The sequence below is a fragment of the Heptranchias perlo genome, unplaced genomic scaffold (genome assembly GCF_035084215.1).
Source record: "Heptranchias perlo isolate sHepPer1 unplaced genomic scaffold, sHepPer1.hap1 HAP1_SCAFFOLD_44, whole genome shotgun sequence".
Lineage (NCBI taxonomy): Eukaryota > Metazoa > Chordata > Chondrichthyes > Hexanchiformes > Hexanchidae > Heptranchias > Heptranchias perlo.
In genome coordinates, this window is record NW_027139453.1 from 3,378,945 (window position 1) to 3,391,265 (window position 12,321).

At 40.6% G+C, this 12,321-nt stretch overlaps 2 long non-coding RNA genes across 15 annotated transcripts in view; one reads left to right on the plus strand and one right to left on the minus strand.

Annotated features, from left to right (window-relative positions):
• Positions 1-7,861, minus strand: part of LOC137312935 (uncharacterized) — a 75,143-nt gene extending 67,282 nt beyond the window's left edge. For all 3 annotated transcript variants that reach the window (XR_010960923.1, XR_010960925.1, XR_010960924.1), the window contains exon 1: positions 7,639-7,861. This is a non-coding gene — a long non-coding RNA (uncharacterized lncRNA). The remainder of the gene's footprint in view (positions 1-7,638) is intronic.
• LOC137312934 (uncharacterized) overlaps positions 862-12,321 on the plus strand; it is a 146,850-nt gene continuing 135,390 nt past the window's right edge. For 4 of the 12 annotated variants that reach the window (XR_010960911.1, XR_010960922.1, XR_010960915.1 and 1 more), the window contains exons 1-2: positions 7,833-8,143; positions 10,751-10,827. This is a non-coding gene — a long non-coding RNA (uncharacterized lncRNA). The other 8 variants (XR_010960918.1, XR_010960913.1, XR_010960919.1 and 5 more) reach the window with 7 other exon arrangements.

A 12,321-nucleotide genomic window follows, 5' to 3' on the forward strand; every position in this document is an offset into this window, starting at 1 on the left:
AATGGTCCATTCTCCACACTAACCTCCTCCCTTAATCTACCCCTATTAGCAATTCCCTCAATTCCTTTCTCCTTCATGTGTTTAATTTGCTTCAATTAAATGCTACTCGCCTCTACTACTCCTTGTGGTAGTGAGTTCCACTTTCCAACCAATCTCTGGGTAAAGAAGTTCCTGCTGAATTCCCTATTGGATTTATTAGTGACTATCTGATATTTATGGTCCCTCGTTCTGGTTTCTCCCGCAAGTGGAAACATCTTCTCTACGTCCACCCTATCAAACCCTTACATAATCTTAAAGACATCTATCAGGACACCCGTCCGTCTTCCTATTGCCAGGGAATAGAGCCCCATGTTGCTCAATCTTCATTGATAGGTATAACTTCTTTGTTCTGGTATCATCCTAGTAAATCTTTTTGTACCTTCTCCAGTGCTTCTATATCCTTTTTATAATGTGGAGACCAGAACTATTCATAGTAATCCAAGTGTGGCCTAACCAAGGTTCTATACAAATTTAACTTCACTTCTCTGCTTTACAGTTCTAGCATTCTGGAAAGAACCGCATTGCTTGATTTGCTTTTTTATGGCCTTATTAACCTGCTTCGCTACATTTAGTGCTTTCTATATCTGTACCCCCCGAACCCCCCGCTCCTCTACCCTTTTTTGACAATTATTATCGAGGCAGTTTGTGGCCCCGCTATTTTTACAACCAAAATGTAATACCTCACACTCATTAAATACAGAGTAGACATTATCTTTGATGGAGGAATCCAGAACAAGGGGGCACAACATTAAAATTCGCGCTCGGCCCTTCAGGAGTGAAATCTGGACGCACCTTTTCGCACAAAGTTTACTGGAAATGTGGAATTCGCTCCTCCAAAAGGTTGTGGATTCTGGGTCAACTGAAACTTTGAAGACTGATAGCGGCAGATTTTTTGTGGTAAGGCTATCAAGCGAAATGGATCAAGGACAGGTAAATGGAATTGAGGTACAGAACAACTATGATCTAATTAAAAGAGAGAACAGATTCGAGGGGCTGAATGGCCTACTCCTCTTCCTATGTTCCTGTATTTAAACATGTGCTGGATTATCAATTCCGGCATTTGGTGAATGTGAAGGTTAACCAGAGTTTCTGTAAAATGACTTCAGCACTGGATGGTTTGTACGTTCCCTTTATATGGATGCAACATAGTATCATCGTAGGTACAGCACAGGAGGTGGCCATTCGGCCCATGACGCCTGTGCTGGCTCTTAGAAAGGGCTGTCCAATTAGTCCCTTTCCCCTGCTCTTTCCCCATAGCCCTCCAAATTTCTCCCTTCAAGTTTTTATCCAATTCCCCTTTGAAAGTTACAATTGAATCTCTCTTTTTGCCCCTCTTATTCCCTTTTTTTCGATCTCCTCTGTTCTTTCTGTATTCAGCCTGATTCTCTACTGTGTTATGAACCATACATTCGTCATAAGCCTCCGTTTTCTGTTTCATTTTAATCTCTATCTCTTTATTCATCCAGTGAGCTCTAGCTTTGGGTGCCCTTCCTTTCCCCCTCGTAGGGATGTTCTACACTGTCCCCGAACCAAATGCGCTTTGACTGGCTGTTTATATTTCAGGCTTGGCTCCATCGATTCTGCACTTCGGAGAATTCCAGGGGAGTAAAGATCAGATAATCGGTGCAAGGGAATCGAAGGGAAACTTTGTTAAATATAGTTTAGTAAACACACCCATTGTTCCACCCTGTGTCCAGTCAGAATTAAACAGTTAAACCCTGAAACCAACCGGCGATTTTATTTCGTGGACGGTTAAAAGTTCAGTAGAAGAGATTCTGTATCTGTAGATTTTAAATACTCAGGTCCTGAAATTGATGCTTTTTGTATCTTCCGAGATGCTAACCTGATGTGTCCAGGATTCTGGATTGCAATTCACCCCCCACCCAAACCCACGCTATCATAAGAATCTTGTTGTTCAGTCGATGAACAGTGGGACAGGTTACAACATCGCACTCTCTGGCGCAGTTTCGGAGTCTCCGCCTCTGCCGGGCGAGTCCCAGCAGTTCTCCTGCACTCACCTGGCAGAACAAGGCAACACTGTCAAATTCCATGTAATTCAATGAATATTTTTATTACACCAGCTCTTTCATCAATACAGATAATGTCAGAAATATCAGCCCCATATTGAGCAGGGATAGTCAGTAGTAACAGGGCTATATTGAACAGGGATACAGTCAGTGATATCAGCCCTATAATGAGCAGGGATAAGTCAGTAATAACAGGGCTACATTTAACATAGATACTATCAGTACTATCAGCCCAATATTGAGCAGATATACAGTCAGTAATAACCGCGTCAGATTAGCAGAGATACTGTCAGTAACATCAGCGCTATAATCAAAAGGACACCGTCAGCATAACAACTCTTTAAGCATCACAAATATCCTCTCTGTTAAGCTCTGCAAAATCAGCACAGATAATGTCAGTTCTACAATCAATACAAGCACTGTCAGTTCCACAATCAGTACAGATACTGTCAGTAATTATAGCACTTTTTAGTTTCACAGGCTGAGAATTGAACTCACGATCCGAGCGCTGTTTTATAACCACGAGGCTTGCACTTTGAAACAGTCTCGAATCGCCAATACCTTGCCACATTCACTCGCCAAATTATATCAGGGACTCTGTGGTCGCTCTGATGCTCTGACTCGGGAAAACAACACCACCCCCCGCACCCCGGTTTTCGTGCCATTCGGGTGGTTTATTTCCCACATAAACCGGGTATGAAGAATCCAATCCCTTTGAACCCCAGATCCCCACTCCTCATAAAGAGTAGAGTGGGTTGAACCTCCTCCCTCACTGAGGGGCCAATCAGAGATTTAAGAATGCATTCTCATCCCACACTGAGAGGACAATCGGAGACCCATATAGGTGCACTTTCCAGCAGTCACCGAATTCCCTGGGTGTTGTCACTCCCTAAACCCACGAATACTGAGTCCGATTATCAGCGGCTCACCGCAACCCAGACTGAGCACCACACTGAGCGTTTCCTGTCTATGCATTTACCCAGTGTCGCACTGCAGCCCAGACTGACCACGGCCCTGGGCCCTTCCTGTCTGTACATTTACCCAGTGTTCCACTGCAGCCCAGGCTGAACAAAAGAGACTGTCCACATGAACTGGGCAAATTTGTTAATGGTTAGAACTACTGATGATCAGTGGGAAATGTTTAAACAAACATTTAACGAGATACAGAACCGGTTTATACCCCTGAGGGGCAGGAACTCTACTTGCAATAAAAAAAAAACAGCCATGGACAACTAAAGACGTAAGGGACAGTATAAGACATAAGGAAAGGGAATTTAAAAAGGCAAAGAATGGCACAGATCCTGTCGAATGGGAAAGATACAAAGATCAACAAAGGGTCACAAAACAGATCGTAAGAGCTACAAAAAAGTGTATAAAAATAAACTTGCAAGGGATATCAAAAACAATACGAAGTACATTTATAGTTACATTAGGAAAAGGCGGATGGTCAGGAGCAGTTTTGGCCCCTTAAAAACTGAAAGTGGGGGTATTGTCATTGACAATGTGGAAATGGCGGACATGTTGAATAATTACTTTGCGTCAGTATTTACAGTAGAAAAAGAAGATAGCATGCCGGGAATCCCATGAGAACTAATATTGAATCGGGGACAGGGACTCAATAAAATTAACATAAGTAAAGCAACAGTAATGAAGAAAATAATAGCACCAAAGAGTGAGAAATCCCGAGGACCGGATGGTTTCCATCCCAAGGTTTCAAAGGAAGTAAGTGAGCACATTGCAGATACCCTAACTATAATCTTTCAAAGTTCTCTAGATTCAGGAACTGTCCATCCAGATTGGAAAATTGCACATGTCACTCCGCTTTATAAGAAGGAGAGAGAGAGGGAAAGCGGAGTATTATCAATCAGTTAGCCTAACATCAGTTGTGGGGAAAATGCTGGAGTCTATAATTAAGGATAGGGTGACTGAACACCTCGAGAATTTTCAGTTGATCAGAGAGAGCCAGCATGGATTTGTGAAAGGTAGGTCGTGCCTGATAAATCAGATTGAATTTTTTGAAGAGGTGACTAAAGTATTGGACAGGGGAATGGCAATGGAGGTTATTTATATGGACTTCCAGAAGGCATTTGATAAGGGCCCACATAAGAGACTGTTAGCTAAGATAGAAGCCCATGGAATTGAGGTAAAAGTACGGACTTGATTAGCAAATTGGCTGAACGAAAGGCGACAGAGAGTAGGGAGAAAGGGTAAGTACTCACTTTGGCAGGATGTGACTCCTGGAGTCCCGCAGGGATCTGTCTTGGGGCCTGAATTATTCACAATATTTATTAACGACTTAGATGAAGGCATAGAAAGTCTCATATCTAATTTTGCCGATGACACAAAGATTGGTGGCATTGTAAGCAGTGTAGCTGAAAATTATATTTCTAAGCGATATTGATAGATTAGGTGAATGGGCAAAACCGTGGCAAATGGAATTGAATGTGGACAAGTGTGAGGTCATCCACTTTGGTCAAAAAAGAATTGAACAGCGTACGTTCTAAATGTTAAAAAGTTTAAAACAATTGATATCCAAAGGGACGTAGATCATTAAAGTGTCATTAACAGGTACGGAAAATATTCAATAAGGCGAATGGAATGCTGGCCTTTATATCAAGTGGACTAGAGTACAAGGGGGCAGAAGTTATTCTGCAGCTGTACCAAAACTGTGAGCAGTTTTGTGCACCGCACCTTCGGAAGGACATATTGGCTTTGGAGTGATGCAGCGCAGGTTTACTCGAATGATACCCGGACTTCAAGGATTAAGCTACGAGGAGAGATTACATAAATTGGGGTTGTATTCTCTGGAGTTTCGAATGTTAAGGAGTGATCTGATCGAAGTTTATAAGATATTCAGAGGAACGGATAGGGTGGGTAGAGAGAAAATATTTCCGCTGGTTGGGGATTCCAGGAGTCGGGTCCACAGTGTAAAAATTAGAGCCAGACCTTTCAGGAGCGAGATGAGAAAACATTTCTACACACAAATGGTGGTCGAATTTTTGAACTTTCTTCCGAAAATGGCAGTTGATACTAGCTCAATTGCTAAATTTAAATCTGTGATAGATAGCTTATTAGCAACCAAAGGTATCAAGGGATATTGGCAAAGGCGGGTCGATGGAGATAGATCACAGATAAGCCATGATCTTATCAAATGGCGGAACAGGCACGAGGGGCTGAATGGCCTACTCCTGTTCCTATGTTTCCTATGTTTCCTAATGAGCATTTTATGAGGTGAGGAGTTTTACACCGTTCAATAATATTAACACTAATGTATAATGTTATCAATCGTGTAACTTTAAACTGGTGCTGCACATTTATCTTTGGATTATCTTTAGGGGTCTTACAATCTCAGAACACACGACAAATATATAAGTTGAAGATTTGACGGTGTTTTACAATTATAATTCTCCATTGTGTGTGTGCCACGCTGTGTTGTGCGCAAAGGCAATAGCGACTGCTCAAACTATCAGTCCTGGTGCTTACCTTTCCACACTGTGGGAATGTAAAAGCGATTGATCTTGGTCAGTAAATTTCTGCAAACTATAGTTGAAGTTATTCTCCAGCATAAATGTACAACCAAGTTTGAGACCTTGTAAGATGCAGTTATCTGTTGTTTCAGTGACGCTCACAACCAGTGCAATAAACGGACAACAGCAACAAAAACTTACATTTACACCTACACTAATTACATTAGTGTAATCAAACACAAGATTCATTTGAGCAGGTACTTCCTTTTTTATATAAAGCCTACAGATCGGGCCCTAAAACCTGTTGGTAATTTGAATAGTTACTTTTTTAGATAAAGATTAGTGATGGACCCTCCTACCTGTTGGTGATTTCAGTAGTTACTTTTTCTAAAGATTAGTGATGGACCCTCCTATCTGTTGGTAATTTGAGTTGTTACTTTTTTGTAAAAATTAGTGTTGAACACTTCCACCTGTTGGTAATTTCAGTGGTTAATTTATTTATAAAGACTTGAGATGCACCCTCCTTCCTGATTGCAATTGAAGTTGTTACTTTTTAGTTAAAATTAGTGGTGGGGCCCTGCTACCTGTTTGTAGTTTATGTCGTTAATTTTTATACAAAAAATACTGATGGACCATCCGACCTGTTTGTAATTTGATTTGTTATTTAAAAAAAAAAGTTCAGTGTGCATTCTTCTTCCTGTTGGTAATTTCCGTGGTTGCTTTTTATATCAAGATTAGTGATGGACCCTCATACCTGTTGGTGATTTCAGTAGTTACTTTTTATGTCAAGATTAGTGATGGCTCTTCCTACCTGGTGGTAATTTTTATGTGGTTACTTTTTGTATGAAGATTAGTGATGGACCCTCCAACTGATGTTAATTTGTGTAGATAATTTTCATATAAAGTTGAGTGATGGACACTCCTACCTGTTGGTAAATACAGTAGTTTCTTTTTTAAAAAAATATTATTGATGGACTCGCCTGGCTTTTGGTATTTTCAGTGGGTTTTCTTCATGTAAAGTTTAGTGATAGACCCTCCTCACTGATGGTAATTTCAGTAGTGACTTTTCATATAAGGAATAGTGATTGGCCCTCCTGCCTGTTGGTAATTTCAGTGTTGACTTTTTATATAAAGATTAGTGATGGACCCTCGAGCCTGTCGGTAATTTCAGCAGTGACTTTTGATATAAAGATAAGTAATGGACCGTCCGACCAGTTGATATTAGAAGTAACTACTCAAATTACCAAATTTAACGATCAGGAACCTCCGTTCTCTTTGAAAGATAGTTTCAGCCCTGAACCGGTTTCCCTTTTGAAACATTCCTGAAATGTGTTTCTGTCCGAAGGAAGCGGCCTCTCTTTCTTCAGTTGAGCCAATTTAACAAATAACACCCTCAATAACATAATTTAGCAAAAACCGAAGTCCCTGCTCCATTCTCCCATCTAATTCGAATTAAACTAATTAAATATAATTAATCAGGAATAAGCTTTGTCTCCGATTTTGCTCCTGTCCTGTAATTGGATGGCGCTCAGTCCGGCCTCGTGTAACCATAGGCTGATTTTCCAGGTGCCCGGCAGAGAGCGATAATCGGCCATTGCGAAAGAGTTAACCCTTTACTGAGCTGAACTGAGTGTTCGATCAGTCTTTGATCAGTTCAATAAAAGTGTACCGGGCACAAAACGGTTGATTGAGTAAAACGAGCCAGTGTTACAGTTAAAAATAAATGCATATAGAGTGAGAAAGGACAGTTTCCCAACCCTGTTTAATAACTATCAAATTCTAACATTGGGAGGAGGCACCGCTGGACGAGGATAGTGCAAATCTCCAGAGTTCATGTTCCTGCTTTCTGTCCAGTAACCGCTTTAAAACGTGTCTGTGGGGAGATTGGTGGGGTCCAGTGAAGGGATAAGCCCTGAAATTCCCGGTGTAAAATCGCCGGCCTTCAGTCAGTGTCTGAGCGAACAATTAGTGAATTGTTCAATCCCCGATGAATAGAGAGCTCCCTACGCTGGGGAACATATCCGACCGCGGGAAATCGGCTTTAGAAAAGAGAAAGGAGCAGGAAAAGTTAATCAAAAAACAAATTGACACTACGTTAACATTACCTTGATCCCGCAAGTATTTTCCGTCTCTCAATGTCCCTGCAGATTTTGCAAATTATATCCTGCTTATTTCATTGTAATCAATCGAGTGCAAGTTCTTTGCTTCATTTTAGCAGTTCACAACTTGGGAATTTGATCTGATCCTTGTTGTGAGATTCAGAGTTCCGCCCACTGTGAAAGCTGCTGCCAGACATGAGGATGGATTTCAACACAAACATTCCTCATTTCTTTCAGAACAGGGAGCGGTCTTTCTGGTGGAATGTTATCGAGCCGCGTTCACAATTCGCTGCTAAGTCAATTGTGAACAAAGTTGGTTCTAAATGTTCTTTTTCTAATCTTATTTCTGGAAATTTCAGTCAAATAGATACTTGTTCAGAAATAAATTGTCACATTTGCATCAGGGACGTTGTTTACGAAAGTCCCATCGATTTTCTGATGTTTGCGCTTTCAACCCTGCGACCAGGAGCCAGTGTTTCGTCAGTGAGCAGAGGAGAGGCTGTTTCTGCAAGTGAGGACATTAATCATTCAACCGCCGAATGAAACTATGGCTGAGCATCAATCAGCTCAAGCACTGGGGCAATGGACAGTGTGGGTAAATGGTGGGATTATATATCATTAAATGTACTGTTAAATGAACAGTGTGGGTATATGGTGGGTTTATATATCATTAAATGCACTGTTAAATGGACAGAGTGGGTAATTGCTGGGTATATATACAATAAAATGCACTGTTAAATTGATAGTTAGTAAATGGTGGGGTTATATATCATTAAATACACTGTTGAATGGACAGTGTGGGTAAATGGTGGGGTTATATATCATTAAATACACTGTTAAATGGACAGTGTGGGTAAATGGTGGGTTTATATATTGCTAAAAACTCAGTTAATTGGACAATGTGGGAAAATGGTCGATTAATTATCATTAAACAAGTTGTTAAATGGATAGTGTGGGTAAATGGTGGATTTATATATTGCTAAAAACTCAGTTAATTGGACATTGTGGGAAAATGGTCGATTAATTATCGTTAAACAAGTAGTTAAATGGACAGTGTGGGTAAATGGTGGGTTTATATATTATTAAATACACTGTTAAATGGACAGTGTGTGTAAATGGTTGGTTTACATATCATTTAATACACTGTTAAATGGACAGTGCGGATAAATGGTGGGTTTATATATTATTAAATGAACTGTTAAATGGACAGTGTGTGTAAATGGTGGGTTTATATATCATTAAATACACTGTTAAATGGACAGTGTGGGTAAATGGTGTGTTTATATATCATTAAATACACTGTTAAATGGACAGTGTGGGCAAATGGTGGGTTTCAATATAATTAAATACAATGTTAAGTGGACTGACAGTCCCTGTACTGATTATCGAGCTGATACTGCTGACAGTATAAGTTTTGCTTATAGAGCGTATGCTTCTGAGATTAACTGTATTGATCATCGAGCTGATATTACTGACAGTATCTGTATTAATTGTAGAGCTGATATTATGAACAGTGTCTGCTCTGAATAAAGAGCTGGTATTACTGGCTTTATCTGTGCTGATTTTACATGTGATATTACTGAACGTACCTGTACTGATTATAGAGCCGATATTACTGACAGTACTTGTATTTATTATTGAGCTGATATTACTGATCATATCTGCACTGATTATAGAGCCGATATTACTGACAGTACTTGTATTTATTATAGAGCTGATATTACTGATCATATCTGCACTGATTATAGAACGGATATTAATGACAGTACTTTTATTGATTTTCGAGCTGATATTACTGAAAGTATCTGTGCTGATTTTATAGAGCTTAATAGTGAGATTATTTTGACGCTTATAGAGTTGTTATACTGAAAATGTCTGTTTTGATTATGGAGCTGATATTACTGACTGTATCTGTGCTAATATGAAGCTGTTATTACTGACTGTATCTCTGCTAATATAGCGCTGATATTACTGACAGTATCTGCGCTAATATCCTTCTATTCCTTTATCCGTCGTGTGTTTATTTAGCTTCCCTTAAATGCGTCGATGCGAGTCACCTCAATTCTGCCTTGTGGTACTGAGTTCCACATTCCAACCACTCTCTGGGTAAAGAAATTTCTGCTCAATGCCCCATTGGATTTGCCCCCAGAACCCTCTGCTCATCTACCCTACTTAGACACTTATTATCCAAGCAGTATGTGACCCCCTTATTTTTCTTACTAAAATCTAATACCTCACATTCATTCGGTACAGAGGAGGCATTTCCTCTGTTGGAGGAATCCAGAACAAGGGGACACAATCTTAAAATTAGCTCGAGGCCGTTCAGGAGTGAAATCTGGACGCACGTTTTCACACAAAGTTTACTGGAAATGTGGAATTCCCTCCTCCAAAAGGTTGTGGATTCTGGGTCAACTGAAATTTTCACGGTTGACAGCGGCAGTTTTTTTTAGTTCAGGGTATGAGCGAAATGGGTCAAGGGCAGGTAAATAGAGTCCAGGTACAGAGCGGCCATGATCTAATTAAATGGGAGAACAGATTCGAGGGCCTGAATGGCCTCCTCCTGGTCCTACGTTCTTATATTTAAACATGTGCTGGATTCCGGCATTTGGCGAATGTGAAGTTTAATTCGAGTTTCTGTACAATGACTTCAGCAACGGAAGGATTGACTGTTCCCTTTAAATGGTTGCAACGTAGTATCATAGCAGGTACAGCACAGGAGTCCATTCAGCCCATGACGCATGTGCTGGCTCTTTTAATGACCTTTCCAATTATTCCCTCTTCCATGCTCTTTCCCCAAAGCCCTGTAAATTTTTCCTTCAAGTTTTTTAATTCCCTTCAAATTCCCTTTTGAAATTTACAATTGGTTCTGTTTTTTTGCCCCTCTTATTTCCACCTTTTTTTTTCGATCTCCTCTGTTCTTTCTGTATTCAGCCTGGTTCACTCCTGTATTATAAACCTTACATTCGTCATTAGCCTCCATTTTCATTGTTCTAAATATCTCCATCTCTTTAGTCATTTAGGGTGATATAGTTTTGGATGCCTTTCCTTTCCCCCTCGTAGGGATATGTCTACACCGTACCCGAACCAAATGGGCTCTGACTGGCTGTTTGTATTTCAGGTTGAGCTCCATCGCTTCTGCAATTCGCAGAATTCCAGGGGAGTAAAGATCAGATAATCGGTGCAAGGGAATCGAAGGTAAACTTTGTTAAATATACTTTAGTAAACACACCCATTGTTCCACCCTGTGTCCAGTCAGAAATAAGCAGTGAAACCCTGAAACCAACCTGCGATTTTATTTCGGGGACGGTTAAAAGTTCAGTACAAGAGATTCTGTATCTGTAGATTTTAAATACTATGGCCCTGAAATTGATGCTTTTTGTATCTGCCGAGATACTGACCTGATGTGTCCAGGATTCTGGATCGGAATTCACCCCCCAACCAAACGCACGTTATCATAAGAATCTTGTTGTTCAGTCGATGAACAGTGAGACAGGTCAGAACATCGCACTCTCTGGCGCCGTTTTGGAGTCTCCGCCTCTGCCGGGCGAGTCGCAGCAGTTCTCCCGCACCCACCTGGCAGGACAAGACAACACTTGCACCAAAGGTTGTTTTTTTAATATGTGAGTTTGACAGTGCAGTCCTTCTAACTGATCTGCTTTAACCACAGCAATGCACAAACACAGCCTGCCGGCTCCGGGTATTTTATTGGTGCAGTTTTAAGTACCCCTTCTACCGTGCTCTGGATTGTGCCGAGATTGCCTGAATTTACCCGCTCCCATGGGAGAAGATTGTGGCCTGGGTGTTCCTTACTGGCATTTCTTTCTTTTAATTCCTGGCGCCACTTGTTCAATGCATTATTTACCAACAATATCAGGAAAGATTTAACAGGCTCTGTCTCTTTTCTCTATTCAGTTGAAGACGGAGAGGTGAACTGATAGAGGTCTTTCATATTCGGAAGGGGTTCCATAGGCTCGAACTGGAGAGCATGTTTCCCTTTAAGGGCAGTCCAGAAATAGAGGCCATGAATATAAGAAAGTTACTAATGAAACCAAGATGTAATTCAGGAGAGACATCTTACTCAGAGAGTGGTGAGAATGTGCAATTCTCTAGCACATGGAATGGTTGAGGCGAAAAGTTAAGATGCATTTAAGGGGAAGGTAGATAAATACACGAGGGTGCTAGAAATAGAAAGATAAATTGATAGGGTGCGATGAAATCGTGCGGGAGGACGCTCGTGTGGAGCATAAATCCAGGCAAAGACATGTGGGAAAAATGGGCTGTTCTTGAGCAAGACAATTCTAAGTCATTCAATGAATGTTTTTATTACACCAGCTCTTTTATCAACACAGATACAGTCAGTAGTAACAGCTCAATATTGAGCAGGGATACTGTCAGAATAATCAGCCCTATATTGAACAGGGATACAGTCAGTAAAGCAGGGCTATTTTGAGCACAGATACATTCAGTAATATCAGTGCGATATTGAGCCGAGATACAGTTAGTAACCGCGACATATTAGCGCAGATACTGTCAGTAATATCAGCGCTATATTGAGCAGAGATACAGTCAGTAATAACAGCGTCATATTAGCACAGATACAGTCAGTAATATCAGTTCCATAATCAAAACAGACATTTTCAGTAGAACAACCCTATAAGCGTCAAAATACTCTCACTATTAAGCTCTAAA